Source organism: Mobula birostris, chromosome 1 (assembly GCF_030028105.1).
Source record: "Mobula birostris isolate sMobBir1 chromosome 1, sMobBir1.hap1, whole genome shotgun sequence".
NCBI lineage: Eukaryota > Metazoa > Chordata > Chondrichthyes > Myliobatiformes > Myliobatidae > Mobula > Mobula birostris.
Genome location: NC_092370.1, coordinates 87630255 through 87644463, shown reverse-complemented (window position 1 = coordinate 87644463; position 14209 = coordinate 87630255). Strand labels below are relative to the sequence as shown.

The window sequence follows — 14209 nt, the reverse complement described above, 5'->3', positions numbered from 1 at the left end:
GTCTCCGGGTTCATGGAAGGAGTCACGAGTTTCATCCGGAAGTGCATCGAAGATGTTGTCCCCCAGAACTCGGTCAGGGTGTTTCCAGACCAGAAACCCTGGATCAACAGTTCCATGCGAGCAGTACTTACCGCGCAAGACAGAGCTTCCATTGCCAGTGACCAACAGGAACTCAAGAAATGCGGCTACGATCTGCACAAAGTCATCAAGGCAGTGAAACGACAATACAGGGACAAGATCCAGGCACAACTCTCCACCAACAACACACGCAGCTTATGGCAAGGTCTGCACGCCATCGCAGACTTCAAAGCTGAAAGAAGTGGCGTTTCCACCATTGCTGCTTCTCTCCCAGATGAGCTAAATCTTTTTTACTCTTGGTTCGATGTCGCCAACACTGAGTCCCTGAAGAGAGCTGCCGAAGAGACCTGCACCTTGGTCATCTCTGAGGCTGAAGCGCGCAGGTTGCAAGGCTGCGGGACCAGACGGCATCCCAGGGTAAGTACTCAGGATGTGCGTTGCACAACAGGCAGGTGTGTTTACAGACATTTTTAATGTCTCCCTCTCCCAATGTAGAGTGCCCTCCTGCTTCAAAACATCTACCATTCCTCCATTACCTAAAAAGACCAAGGTAACATGTCTGAACAACTGGTGTCCTGCCACACTCACCTCAATAATAAGCAAATGCTTTGAGAGGCTAGTCAAGGTCTACACCTGCAGCATGCTACCACCCGCACTGGATCCCCCACAGTTCACCTACCGACACAACTGATAGCCAGATGATGCAATAGCCACAGCTCTGCACACCGTCTTTACACATCTGGAGAAGAAGGATGCTTATGTGAGAATGCTGTTCTTGGACTACAGTTCGGCATTCAAAACCATAATTCCCTCCAGGCTCAACAAGAAGCTCAGAGAACTCGGCCTTCACCCTGCCTTGTCCTGGACTTCCTGTCAGATTGCTGGCAGATGATAAGAATGGGCTTCCTCACCTCTGACCCTCAACACAGGTGCCCCTCAGGGTTGTATCCTAAGCTCCTTCTGTACTCTCTATATACCCATGACTGCGACGCCACCCACAGCTTCAATCTGCTAATTAAATTTGCTGACAATATTACATTTATTGGCCTAATCTCAAATAATAACGAGGCAGCTTACAAAGAGGAAGTCATCATCCCGACACAGCAGTGTCAAGAGAACAACCTCTCCCTCAATGTCGCAAAATCAAAGGACCTAATTGTGAATTACAGGAGGAATGGAGGTGGGCTAACCCCTCTTGACATCAATGGATCTGGGGTTGAGGGGGTGAACAGCTTTAAGTTCCTTAGCATGCACATCACCGAGGATCGCACATGGTCTGTACATACCGGCTATGTAGTAAAAAAAGCACAACAGCGCCTCTTTCACCTCAGGCAGTTGAAGAAGTTTGGTATGGACCCCAAATCCTACGAACTTTCTACGGGGGCACTACTGAGAACATCCTGACTGGCTGCATCACTGGCTGCTATGGGAATTGTACTTCTTTCAATCGCAGGACTCTGCAGAGAATGGTGCGGACAGCCCAGCACGTCTGTAGATGTGAACTTCTCACTAATCAGGATATTTACAAAGACAGGTGTGCAAAGAAGTGCCCGAAGGATCGTTGGGGACCCGAGTCACACCGATCACAAACTGTTCCAGCTGCTGCCATCCGGGAAATGGTACCGCAGCATAAAAGCCAGGACCAACAGGCTCCGGGACAGCTTCTTCCACCAGGTCATCAGACTGATTAATTCATGCTGATAGAATTGTATTTCTATGTTATATTGACTGTTCTGTTGTACATATTATTTATTATAAATTAATATAAATTGCGCATTGTACATTTAGACGGAGACGTAACATGAAGATTTTTACTCCTCATGTATATGAAGGATGTAAGTAACAATTCAATGGCATCAATACAGGTTCAATGAACTGATTAGAAGGGCTGGCTCTATCAGAGGAGTGCCCAGGCCTGCGCCCTGGAAACCTTCCAAGGTGCAAATCCATGGTCTCACGAGACTAACGGATGCCTAATTAAACTAATTAGAGGAGTCAAACTGTATACACTGGAGAATGTGGAAGAACAAAAGACCATACAGAAAATCCTGGCAATTCTGGGCAATGTTTCCCACCCTCTGCATGCCCCCTTGGCTGAACAGAGGACCACATTTACCAAGACAACTGCGGTGCTCCAAGGAGCACTATATGAGGTCAAGCTTATTCCCAGCCATTAGGCTTTATAATGAGTCAACCTATAGCCAGGGAAGTGATGACCCCCTCCTGTTCGACTGTTTAAGGTAACTTACTTTTTATTTACCCTTCTTGCTTCTCTTCTAATATTGTATATCTGTGCACTTGTAATGCTACTGTGAACCGCAATTTCCTTTGGGATCAATAAAGTACCTATCCATCTATCTATCTAAAAATGTATAAGTGGGTGATGGTGAATGTAAGAAGGGGAACAAAATGGGAGGACCAGGGGAGGATTGGAAGGAGAAGAAGACGGTGGAAAAACACCATCATGATCTCTCCCTGAACCCTGGCAATTGCAAAATAGGCAACTGGTTTGTGGAGCACCTGTGCTCTGTTCACAGTGGTCGTTCCCACCTCCTGGTGACATGTTGTCTGAACTCCCCTTCCCATTCCCAACCCAGCCATTCTTTAGCCTTCTCCACTGCCTGGGTGGGACCCAACCCAAATCAAAGAAACAACACCTCATATTCTGCCTGGGCGATCAACAATCCAATGATATGAACACTGAATATTTCAGTTTCAAGTAAGACTTACAACCCCCCCCCGACCCCTGTGTTCCCCCCTCTCTTCTGACTCACCTCTAGACCTCCCATTTTAGTTCACCTTCCCATATCCCTGTCCACCCACCCCCAACATTCATTCATTCCCCCTCCCCCTCCTGTTTCCATCCATCTACGATCCCTACACTCAACCACACTCAATCTGGTTCCATCTGACCATCTCTCCTTTAAGTGTTCCCATTATCCCCTTTCTTATCAAGTTCCGGCAATAGTAGCTTTTGTGGTCTCACTTATCACCTCCCGTCTCTGTCTCCATCTTGAGCCTCCCTCGCCCACCTGGCTCCCATCTGCCTTTTATTTTGTTATTTTCTTCCACCTATCACCTACCTGCTGTTTCCCAACTCCACCAAGGGTAGATGAGATACTTGGGCCTCAGCGAGGCCTTTGACAAGGTCACCCATGGTAGTCTAATCTGGACAGTTAGATCACACAGAGTCCAGTTGACTGCATTCACAATTGGTTCAATCGTACGACGCAGAGGATGGCAGTGGAATGTTGTTTCTCAGACTGCAATGCTGCGACTTGTGGTGTGCTGAAACATTTGTTGTTCATTTGGAATGAAATCAAATCATTAGAAAGAGGTGACACAGGGTCAGAAGGTGTTGAATCAATGTGGATAGAGCTAAGGAACTGTGAGGGTAAAAAGACCCTGATGTGTTGTGTTTGGATTTCCAGAAGGCCTTTGACAAGGTGCTACACATGAGGCTGCTTAACAAGCTATGAGCCCATGGTATTACAGGAAAGACACTAGCATGGATAAAGCAGTGGCTGATTGGCAGGAGGCAAATAGTGGGAATAAAGGGAACCTTTCCTGGATGACTGCTGGTGACTGGTGTGTCCCACAGGGTCTGTGTTGGGACCAGTTCTTTTTATATTATATGTCAATGATTTGGCTGATGGAATAGATAGCTTTGTTGCAAAGTTTGCAGACAATTTGAAGATAGATGGAGGTGCAGGTACTTTTGAGGAAGTAGCGTGGCTACAGAAGGACTTGGATTAGGAGAATAGACAAAAAAATAGCAGACAGGATACAATGTTGGGAAGTGTATGGTCATGCACTTTGATAGAAGAAATGAAAGGGTTGACTATTTTCTAAATGGCAAAAAAATACAAAAAAAATTAAGTGCAAAGGGACTTGGGAGTCCTTGTGCAGGATTCCCTAAAGGTTAATTTGCAGATTGAGTCTATGGTGAGGAAGGCAAATGTGATGTTAGCATGCATTTCAAGAGGACTAGAATATAAAAGCAAGGATGTAATGTTGTGACTTTATAAAGCACTGGTGAGGCCTCACCTGGAGTATTGTGAGCAGTTTTGAACCCCTTGTCTTTGAAAGGATGTGCTGACATTGGAGAGGGTTCAAAAGAGGTTCACAAAATGATTCCGGGATTGAGTGGCTTGTCATATGAAGAGCGCTTGATGGCTCTGGGTCATTTTCGCTGGAATTCAGAAAAATGGAATGTAAATTTTACTCAACAGCAGTGGATGTTCAGAGCATTGGATGCACTTTTGCAGAAATGATTACAAGAAAACCCTTGTTTCCTGGAAATTCTGAGATTGACCAGCTTTCCAGGATTTTCTGCACACTTGGAACACCAAATGAGTCTGTGTGGCCTGGAGTTACTCAACTACCTGATTACAAGGCAAACTTTCCACAGTGAACAGACAAGATTTCAGTAAGATACTACTCAATCTGGATGTAGATGGCAGAGATCTGCTAATGCAAGTGCTCCAGTATGATCCTAACAAGAGGATTTCTGCAAAAATTGCCATACGTCATCAATTTTTCAGTGATGTGACCATTCAGCTGCTACATATTGAAGCACCTTCAATAACTCCAAAAGGCTGAGGTTGGGTAAAATACTGAAAGGCTTTTATTCGCTGTACAATGCGACCTCCATGCTGAGTGTCTGCCCCTGGACTGAGGGGGAGGGGCAAGGTGAAATCACCTTTATACAGATATCTGTGGGAGGAGCCACAGGGGCAGTCAGCAGAGGGGCGTGTCCAGACAGTTAACCCAGTTACAACATATATATAGTTTACCACATTCACCCCTCCTTTTTTAAAAAAGAGTCGCACGGGGTGAAGTGACTGACAATATTTACAACGAGTATATTTACAGGACAAGTCTATCAGGCGGTCGAGTCCATCGCTGTGATCTATGTAGCACTAGTGGTGATTGCATTGGCGACAGTGATTGTGCTGGCTCCAGCCTGACTTGAGGTGCCAGCACGTTAGGCGTTGTTAATCCCTAGTGCGTGTGAGTCGCGCCCGGTATGGGAGTGTCGTGTGGTGTCTGTGTAGGGTTTCGAGTGCGCGGTGTCTCGTGGGTACATACATCGGTGGGTACGGAGTCAATAGTCACCACGGAGTGTTCAGGGTAGGGGCCTGGTGCTCCTGCGGGCGCCAGGTCGCGGATGGAGATCGTGTCCTCCCGCCTATCAGGTAAAACCACATAGGCATACTGGGGGTTCGCATGAAGTAAGTGAACCCTCTCGACCATCAGGGAGTATTTATTGCTCCTCGCATGTTTCCGGAGCAGCACTGGCCCCGAGGACATCAGCCAAGTTGGTAGGGTGGTCCCAGTGGTCGACTTTCTGGGAAATGAAAAGAGCCGCTCATGAGGGGTGGCATTGGTGGCCGTGCGTAACAGGGAGTGGATGGAGTGGAGTGCCTCGGGAAGGACCTCCTGCCAGCGAGAGACTGGCAGTCCCTTTGACCTGAGGGCTAAGAGTGTGGCTTTCCACACTGTGCCATTCTCCTTCTCCACCTGTCCATTCCCCCGGATATTATAGCTCGTGGTCCTACTAGTTGCAATTCCCATAGCCAGCAGGTATTGGCGCAGCTCATCACTCATAAACAAGGACCCTCTGTCACTGTGGATATAGCATGGGTATCCGGACAGAGTGAAGAGCTTGCGCAGGGCTTTTATAACTGACGTGGTAGTGGTGTCGGGGCAGGGGATGGTGAAGGGGAACCGCGAGTATTCGTCGATAACGTTAAGAAAGTACACATTGCGGTCGGTGGAGGGAGGGGGGCCCTTAAAGTCAATACTCAGTCGCTCAAAAGGGCGGGTGGCCTTGATGAGTGGTGCCTTTTCGGGTCAGTAGAAGTGCGGTTTGCACCCTGTGCAGACTTGGCAGCCCCTGGTCATCGTCCTGATCTCCTCAAGGGAGTAAGGCAGGTTCCAGGCTTTCATGAAGTGGAAGAGCCAGGTGACTCCCGGGTGGCAAAGATCTACATGTAGGGTGTATAGCCGCTCGATCTGTGCGCTGGCGCACGTTCCCTGGGATAGGGCATCGGAGGGCTCGTTGAGCTTCCCAGGCCTGTACATGATGTCATAGTTGTAGGTGGAGAGTTCGATTCTCCACCTCAGAATTTTATCGTTCTTGATTTTGCCCCACTGTTGGTTCTTAAACATGAATGCGACTGAGCGCTGGTCAGTCAGCAGGGTGAACCTTTTGCCGGCGAGATAGTGCCTCCAGTGCCTAATAGCTTCCACTATGGCCTGGGCCTCTTCTTCCATCGCGGAGTGCCGAATTTCAGGGCCTTGAAGGGTACGGGAGAAGAACGCCACTGGTCTTCCCGTCTGGTTGAGGGTAGCAGCCAGTGCAAAATCGGAGGCGTCACTCTCCACTTGGAAGGGAATGGACTCATCCACCGTATGCATTGCTGCTTTGGCAATGTCCCCTTTTATGTGGCTGAAGGCCGCGCAGGCCTCGGCTGGGAGGGGGAATGTGGTGGACTTGACCGGGGGCGGGCCTTGTCCGCGTAGTTAGAGGCCCATTGGGCGTAATATGAAAAGAAGCCCAGGCACCTTTTGAGGGCTCTGAGGGTGTTGGGAAGAGGGAGTTCCAACAGGGGTCGGGGTCAGGGCCAATGACTCCATTCTCCACGACACACCCAAGGATAGCAAGTCAGGTGGTCCTGAATACACACTTGTCCTTGTTATAGGTGAGATTGAAAGCATTTGGCCGCTTGGAGAAATTTTTGGAGGTTGCTGTCGTGATCCTGCCGGTCGTGACCGCATATGGTGATGTTATCCAGATATGGAAACGTGGCCTTCAGTTGGCACTGGTCCACCATTCAGTCCATTGCCCTCTGGAAGATAGATACACCATTCATGACACCGAAGGGGACGCGCAGGAATTGATAAAGCCTGCCGTCCGCCTTGAAGGCAGTGTAAGGGCGGCCCTCCCGGCGGATGGGGAGCTGATGGTAAGCGGATTTTAGGTCTATGGTCGAGTACACCTTGTACTGTGCTATCTGATTGACCGTATCTGCGATGCGGGGTAGAGGGTACGCGTCGAGCTGCGTGAACCTATTGATGGTCTGGCTATAGTCCACGACCATCCAATTTTTCTCCCCGTTCCGAACAACCACCACCTGCGCCCTCCAAGGACTTGTGCTTGCCTCAGTGACCCCCTCCCTGAGCAGCCGCTGCACCTCCGACTTAATGAAAGCTCTGTCTCCCGCGCTGTACCTCCTGCTTTTAGTTGCCACAGGTTTACAGTCGGGGGTCAGGTTGGCGAACAGCAGTGGGGGAGGGATCCTGAGGGTGGAGAGGCCGCAAGTGGTGTCGGTAGTGCGGCAGTTGGCATGGTGTTGGGTGGGATGTGCGGGTCAGTGTGTGTGTGTGGTCAGTAGCGGGGTATGTGTTGTATCCCTACAAAACTGGGGATTTACAACAGTGATTGTTGGGAGGGGCCCGTCATACTTCATTGTCACACTTTTCAAGTGGCTCTGGAAGTCAAGCCCCAATAGCACAGGGGCACACAGTTGAGGCATAACCAGTAACATAAAACCTTTAACCTGCACTAAGATCAGTCTAGACCTTCCCTCCCCCATAGACTCCAATTTTCTATCATCCATGTACATATCTATGAGTCTCTTAAATGCCCTAATGTATCTGCCTCTACCACCGCGGCTGGCAGCAGAATCCACACACACATCACTCATTGTATTTTAGATCATCCGGAATGGTTCCGGAGGACTGGAAAATTATAAATGTCAGTCCACTCTTTAAGAAGAGAGTGAGGCAGAAGAATGGAAATTTTAGGCCAGCTAGCCTGACCTCAGTGGTTGGGAAGATGTTAGAATCCTTTATTAAGGATGAGGTTTCAGGGTACTTGGAGGCACGTGATAAAGTAGCCAAAGTTAGCATGGTTTCCTTAAGGGAAAATCTTGCCTGACAAATCTTTTGGAATTCTTTGAGGAAATAACAGGCTGGATAGAGAAAGGAGAGTCAGTGAAAGTTATGTACTTGGATTTTCAGAAGTCCTTTGACAAGATGCCACACGTGTGGCTGTTTAACAAGTTAAGAGCCCATGGTATTAGATGAAAGATACCAGCATGGATGGAGCATTGGCTGACTGGCAGAAGGCAAAGAGTGGGAATTAAAGAGGTTAGCTGCTGGTGACTGGTGGTGTTCCGCAGAGATTGGTGTTGGGACTGCTTCTTTTCCTGTTATATGTCAATGATTTGAATGATGGAATTGATGGCATTGTGGCCAAATTTGTGGACAATACGAAGATAAGTGGAGTTGCTGGTAGTGTTGAGGAAACAAGGAGTCTGCAGAATGACTTAGACTGATTAGGAAATAGGCAAAGGAGTGGCAGATAGAATATGGTATAGGGAGGTTTATGGTCATACACTTTGACAGAAGGAGTAAAGGTGTAGACTCTTATTTAAATAGGGAGAAAATTCAAAAATCGGAGATGCAAAGCGATTTGGGAGTTCTTGTGCAGGATTCCCTAAAAATTAACTTGCAGGTTGGGTCGGTGGTATGGAATGCAAATGCAATGTTAGCATTCATTTCAAGAGGACATTTCGAGTTGAGGAGTGACCAATCAGCAAGAGGCAGTGCATGAAAAGAGCTACCTTTCAGTCAGGTCCACGTTCAGGATTTCAAAAGGCAGACCTTTGTGTTGAACCACTGGAAAATTATGTTGGAGAGGTAGTAATGGGGGACAAGGAAATGTTGGCTGAACTGAATAAGTATTTTGCATCAGTCTTCACTGTGGAAGACTGTAGCAGTATGACAGAAGTTCTAAAGTGTTGGGGCAGAAATGCATGAAGTTGCGTTTATAAGGGGGAAGGTTCATGGGAAGCTGAAAGGTCTGAAGATATATAAGTCACCTGGATCAGATGGTGTACACCCCTGGGTTCTGTATGAGAGTGGCTGAAGATATTTTGGAGGCATTAGTAACGATCTTCCAAGTATCACTAGATTCTGGCATGGTTCCAGAGGAATGGACAATTGCAAATGTCACTCCACTCTTCAAGAAGGGAGAGATACAGAAGAAAGGAAATTATAGGCCAGCTGGTCTGACTTCAGTGGTTGGGAAGATGTTAGAGTCAATTGTTCAGGATGTTTCCTCGGGGTTCTTGGAGGCACATGTTAAAATACACTGTAGTCAGCATGGTTTCCTTAAGGGAAAATCTTGCCTGATAAATCTGTTGGAAGTCTTTGAAGAAATAACAAGTAGAATAAACAAAGGGGATTCAGTTGATGTTGCGTACTTGGATTTTCAGATAACCCTGATCAATGTGCCACACATGAGGCTGATTAACAAGTTAAAAGCCCATGGTATTACAGGAAGATACTGGCGTGGATAGAGCATTGGCTGATTGGCAGGAAGCAAAGAGTGGTGATAAAGGAAGTCTTTTCTGGTTGGCTGCTGGTGACTAGTGATGTTCCACTGGCATATGTGTTGGATATGATTCTTTTTACATTATATGTGAATGACTTGGATGACTGAATTAAGGATTTTGTGGCCAAGTTTGCAGGTGATATGAAGATAGGCAGAGGAGCAGGTAGTTTTGAGGAAGTAGAGAAGCTTCAGAAGGAGTTAAACAGATAAGGAGAAGGGGTAAAGAGGTGCCCATGGAAGATGCAAATGCGATACAGTCTCAGGAACTGTATGGTCATGCACTTTGGTAGAAGAAATAAAAGCATAGAATATTTTCTAAATGGAGAGAAAATTCAATATCTGATATGTAAATAGGCTTGGGAGTCCTTGTGCAGGATTGCCTAAAGCTTAATTTGCAGGTTGAGTCGCTGGTGAGAAGGCAAATGCAATGTTAGCAATCATTTTGAAAGGACTAGGATATAAAAGCAAGAGTGTAATGTCGAGGCTTTATAAGGCACTGGTGAAGCCTTACTTGAAGTATTGCAAGTAGTTTTGGACCCCTTATCTAAGAAAGGATGTGGTGACATTGGAGAGGGTTCAAAGGAGGTTCATGAAAATGATTCCAGGATTGTCATATGAGGAGCATTTGGTGGCTGTGGACCTCTACTCACTAGAATTCAGAAGAATGAGGGGCGACCACATTGAAACCAATTGATCGCTGAAAGACCTTGTTGGAGTAGACATGGAGAGAATGGTTCCGAAGGTGGGAAGTCTAAGACCAGAAGACACGGTCTCAGAATAGATGGGTGTCCTTTTAGGAATTTCTTTAGCTGAGAGTGGTGCATCAGAGGAATTTGTTGCCATAGCCAGCTGCAGAGGCCAAGTCAATGGGTATATTTAAGGCAGAGGTTGATAGGTTGTTGATTAGTCAGGACATGAAGGGATATGGAGAGAAGGCAGAAGATTGGGACTGAGAAGGAAAATGGATCAGCCATAGAGCAGACTCGATCGGCCACATAGCCTTATTCAGCTCCTATATCTTATGGTCGTACATCAGAAAAGATGTGCTTGCGTTGGACAGGGTTCAGAGGAGGTTCATGAGGATGATTCCAGGAATAAGAGGTTTAATGTAAGAGAAGCGTTTGATGCTCTGGGCCTGTACCCATTGGAGTTTAGAAGAAGGAAAGCAGCATCTCTTTGAAACCTGTTGAATGTTTCCTAAAGTTGAGGAGTCTAAAACCAGAGGGCACAGACTCTGAATGGCCCAAATGGGTTAATTCTGCTCCCATATCTTATGGTCTTATGACAATAAACCTGATTCTGATGTGGTCATAAACAGTAAAGAATTATCAGGAACTACAGGTCACTCTTAATCAGTTTGCTAGGTGAGCCAAGGATTAACAAGTGACCTTCAGTTCAGAGGAACCTTGCATTTGCCAAACCAAACCAAGGTAGACATATGGAGTGAATGGTAGGACCTTGGAGCATGTTGTAAAACAGAGGAATGTACGAGTACAATGTCACAGGTCAACAGGGTGGTGAAGAAGGCATTAGGCATTTTGGCCTTAATCAGTCAGGGCAATGAATGCGAGAGATGGAACATTATGTTGCAGTTGTAAAAGGTGTTGGTGTGGCTACACTTGGAGTATTGTGTAGAGTTTTGTTCACCCTGTTGCAGGAAAGTTGGAAAGTGCAAGGAAGATTTACAAGAATGTTGCCAAGCCTCAAGAGCCTGAATTATAGGGAGAGGTTATGCAGGCTAGGTCCTGGAATATAGGAGTGGCCTTAGAGGGGCATGTAAAATGATAAGGTGCAGAGACAGGCCAAATGCACACAGCCTTTTTCCCCAGGAAAAGGAACCGAAGACTAAAGGGGACAATTTTGAACTGAGAGAAGTAAGAGTGGACCTGAGAGGCACTTCTGTCAGAGGATGGTGTGTGTTGCCAGAGAAAGTAGTTAGGGTGGGTTAAATATCAATATTTAAAAGACGTCAAACATTTTTGATAAGTATATGGACAGTACTGGAAAGGTTTAGAGGGTTATAGGCCAAACTGTGCCAAATGGGCCTCATTTAGATGCACATCTTGTTTAGGTTAGGATAAAGGAGCCTGTTTCCATGCTGCAGTATGCCCCACCCCTCCCCGATTCCATCTGCAATATGCCCCACCCCTCCCCGATTCCATCCGCTGTATGCCCCACCCCTCGCCGATTCCATCTGCAATATGCCCCACCCCTCCCCGATTCCATCCGCTGTATGCCCCACCCCTCCCTGATTCCATCCGTAGTATGCCCCACCCCTCGCCGATTCCATCTGCAGTGTGCCCCACCCCTCCCTGATTCCATCTGCAGTATGCCCCACCCCTCCCCGATTCCATCCGCAGTATGCCCCACCCCTCCCCGATTCCATCTGCAGTATGCCCCACCCCTCCCCGATTCCATCCGCAGTATGCCCCACCCCTCCCCGATTCCATCTGCAGTATGCCCCCCTCCCCGATTCCACCTGCAGTGTGCCCCCCTCCCCGATTCCATCTGCAGTGTGCCCCACCCCTCCCCGATTCCATCTGCAGTGTGCCCCACCCCTCCCCGATTCCATCTGCAGTGTGCCCCACCCCTCGCCGATTCCATCTGCAGTGTGCCCCACCCCTCCCTGATTCCATCCGTAGTATGCCCCACCCCTCGCCGATTCCATCTGCAGTGTGCCCCACCCCTCCCTGATTCCATCTGCAGTATGCCCCACCCCTCCCCGATTCCATCCGCAGTATGCCCCACCCCTCACCAATTCCATCTGCAGTATGCCCCACCCCTCCCCGATTCCATCTGCAGTGTGCCCCACCCCTCCCTGATTCCATCTGCAGTATGCCCCACCCCTCGCCGATTCCATCTGCAGTGTGCCCCACCCCTCCCCCCTCCCTGATTCCATCTGCAGTATGCCCCACCCCTCCCCGATTCCATCCGCAGTATGCCCCACCCCTCCCCGATTCCATCTGCAGTATGCCCCCCTCCCCGATTCCACCTGCAGTGTGCCCCCCTCCCCGATTCCATCTGCAGTGTGCCCCAACCCTCCCCGATTCCATCTGCAGTGTGCCCCACCCCTCCCCGATTCCATCTGCAATATGCCCCACCCCTCCCTGATTCCATCCGTAGTATGCCCCACCCCTCGCCGATTCCATCTGCAGTGTGCCCCACCCCTCCCCGATTCCATCTGCAGTATGCCCCACCCCTCCCCGATTCCATCCGTAGTATGCCCCACCCCTCCCTGATACCATCCGCAGTATGCCCCCCCGATTCCACCTGCAGTGTGCCCCACCCCTCCCTGATTCCATCTGCAGTATGCCCTAACCTTCCCCCATTCCACCTGCAGTATGCCCCACCCCTCCCCGATTCCATCTGCAGTATGCCCCTCCCTGATTCCACCTGCAGTATGCCCCACCCCTCCCTGATTCCAGCTGCGGTATGACCCTTCCCCGATTCCATCTGCAGTATGCCCCCCTCCCCGATTCCACCTGCAGTGTGCCCCCCTCCCCGATTCCATCTGCAGTGTGCCCCACCCCTCCCCGATTCCATCTGCAGTGTGCCCCACCCCTCCCTGATTCCATCTGCAGTGTGCCCCACCCCTCCCTGATTCCATCCTCAGTATGCCCCACCCCACCCTGATTCCATCCTCAGTATGCCCGCCTCCCTGATTCCATCTGCAGTGTGCCCCACCCCTCCCTGATTCCATCTGCAGTATGCCCCACCCCTCCCGATTCCACCTGCAGTATGCCCCACCCCTCCCCGATTCCAGCTGCAGTGTGCCCCACCCCTCCCCAATTCCATCTGCAGTATGCCCCACCGCTCCCCAATTCCATCTGCAGAATGCCCCACCCCTCCCGGATACCATCTGCAGTATGCCCCACCCCACCCTGATTCCACCTGCAGTATGCCCCACCCCTCCCTGATTCCAGCTGCGGTATGCCCCTCCCCGATTCCACCTGCAGTATGCCCCACCCCTCCCCGATTCCACCTGCAGTATGCCCCACCCCTCCCCGATTCCATCCGCTGTATGCCCCACCCCTCCCTGATTCCATCCGTAGTATGCCCCACCCCTCGCCGATTCCATCTGCAGTGTGCCCCACCCCTCCCTGATTCCATCTGCAGTATGCCCCACCCCTCCCCGATTCCATCCGCAGTATGCCCCACCCCTCACCAATTCCATCTGCAGTATGCCCCACCCCTCCCCGATTCCATCTGCAGTGTGCCCCACCCCTCCCTGATTCCATCTGCAGTATGCCCCACCCCTCGCCGATTCCATCTGCAGTGTGCCCCACCCCTCCCCCCTCCCTGATTCCATCTGCAGTATGCCCCACCCCTCCCCGATTCCATCCGCAGTATGCCCCACCCCTCCCCGATTCCATCTGCAGTATGCCCCCCTCCCCGATTCCACCTGCAGTGTGCCCCCCTCCCCGATTCCATCTGCAGTGTGCCCCAACCCTCCCCGATTCCATCTGCAGTGTGCCCCACCCCTCCCCGATTCCATCTGCAATATGCCCCACCCCTCCCTGATTCCATCCGTAGTATGCCCCACCCCTCGCCGATTCCATCTGCAGTGTGCCCCACCCCTCCCCGATTCCATCTGCAGTGTGCCCCACCCCTCCCCGATTCCATCCGTAGTATGCCCCACCCCTCCCTGATACCATCCGCAGTATGCCCCCCCGATTCCACCTGCAGTGTGCCCCACCCCTCCCTGATTCCATCTGCAGTATGCCC

At 49.8% G+C, this 14209-nt stretch overlaps 1 protein-coding gene across 2 annotated transcripts in view; it reads left to right on the top strand.

The window, feature by feature from the left end:
* Positions 1–14209, top strand: part of LOC140198013 (guanine nucleotide-binding protein G(s) subunit alpha-like) — a 385133-nt gene that overhangs the window by 91465 nt on the left and 279459 nt on the right. The window lies entirely within an intron of this gene.